The sequence below is a fragment of the Miscanthus floridulus genome, chromosome 9 (assembly GCF_019320115.1).
Source record: "Miscanthus floridulus cultivar M001 chromosome 9, ASM1932011v1, whole genome shotgun sequence".
Lineage (NCBI taxonomy): Eukaryota > Viridiplantae > Streptophyta > Magnoliopsida > Poales > Poaceae > Miscanthus > Miscanthus floridulus.
The window spans coordinates 34,957,140-34,958,696 of record NC_089588.1 but is presented as its reverse complement, the minus strand read 5'-3'; the positions used below and the strand labels follow the sequence as shown (position 1 = coordinate 34,958,696).

The following is a 1,557-nucleotide window of genomic DNA, read 5'->3' as shown; positions in this document are numbered from 1 at the left end:
AGCAGGTCATCAGACCCACTCGCTGCATCAGATCGTGGTGGCCGCCCTCCATTGCGTTGCTTTGGTGGGCCGTTTCCTCGGCCACGCGCCTGGCCACGCCCGCGCTGACCACGGCCACGGGAATTCCCTGAGCCACGGCTGCCATTGCCACGCCCACGGTTCGCCGCGTGGGCATAGGAGCCACCATCTTGCAGCTCCAGTCTGGTCTCGAAACTGAGCAATTGTGCATAAAGCTCAGGGATCGAGATGGGATCCAATCTGGCTGTGACCGAGGTCACAACTGGATTGTAATAAGCATCAAGGCCATTGCAGATGTGCGCCACCAGTTCTTCATCATCTAGGGCCTTGCCGACAGCAGCCATTTCGTCTGCAAAACCTTTCATCTTGGCAACATAATCTGTAATCGACATGGTACCTTTCTTCGTAGTGGCGAGGGCAAGTCTTACATTCATTGTCTTGGCGCGAGTCTGCGCGGAGAACATTTTCTCCACGGCTGACCATGCTTGCGCCACCGTCTTGGCAGCGATGATCTGCGCCTGAACTTCCTTCCCAGCACTTGAGAGAATGAACCCGAGGATCTGTTGATCCTAAGCATACCATGTCTCAAACGCAGGGTTCGGATTGGCGACGGTCGTGCCGTCCGCCTTCTTCTCAACGATCTCAGCATCAGGGGCCTCGGTCTTGCCGTTGATGTGCCCCTCGTAGCTAGCACCGCGGATGGCGGCGAGGATCTGCGCTTTCCAAAGCGCATGATTGGTCTTGGATAGCTTCTCGGTCACTTGAAAACCAAAGAAGGGATTGGTGGCGGTGCTTGGACTCGTCGCCATGGAACCCTAGGCTCTGATACCATGTGCGAGTTTCAGAGGCGCTTGGAAGGTGGAAACACCGTGGACGGGCGTGTTGCGTGTTGATTAACTGAATGACTGGAAAAGCCCCAGCCGTGGCTTACATAGGGGATGTTACACCTCAATGAATGACCAGGAGATAATTGAGGAGATAAAAACAGCAACAAACTATTCCTTTCCTTTACAATAGCTAACTACCATATCTCCTGGCCTTTTCTATCTTTGGTGTATACGATCACAATTACAACCATGCCTGTTACATATTCTAACATCGACAATTTATGTGATAGGGACTATTCCCAAAACTGGTGAATGGAGTATTGTCGGAGGGACCGGAAAATTTAGTATGGCACGTGGTATTGTCAAGTACACTGTTGATGCGAGCGCATAAAACAACGGCTAGAGGCTTTATAAAACAGATGTTCATGTGGTAAGTAACGTACCATCTTCTCCTCATGACATATATATATGTATCGTCTTTTGATTATTTATTCATATTAAGTCTACTCTCCATATATAATATTTTTCTTAATACAAGTTCTTATATTTCTATATCCAACAGCGGTCCATTGGTATATTAATTATTGCAACTTTTGACATTTTTTGGGTTTTGTTGTATTTATTGTTATATACTCTATCTGTTCCAAATTATAAGTCCATTTGACTTTTTTGGTTCATCCGTTTTGCTATGTATCTAGATATAATAATATGT

At 47.3% G+C, this 1,557-nt stretch overlaps 1 non-coding gene across 1 annotated transcript; it reads right to left on the bottom strand.

The window, feature by feature from the left end:
- Positions 1-205: 205 nt before the first annotated feature.
- On the bottom strand, positions 206-344 carry LOC136484571 (small nucleolar RNA Z247). The gene has a single exon (XR_010766082.1). It is a non-coding gene; the product is annotated as a small nucleolar RNA Z247 (small nucleolar RNA).
- Positions 345-1,557: the final 1,213 nt, after the last annotated feature.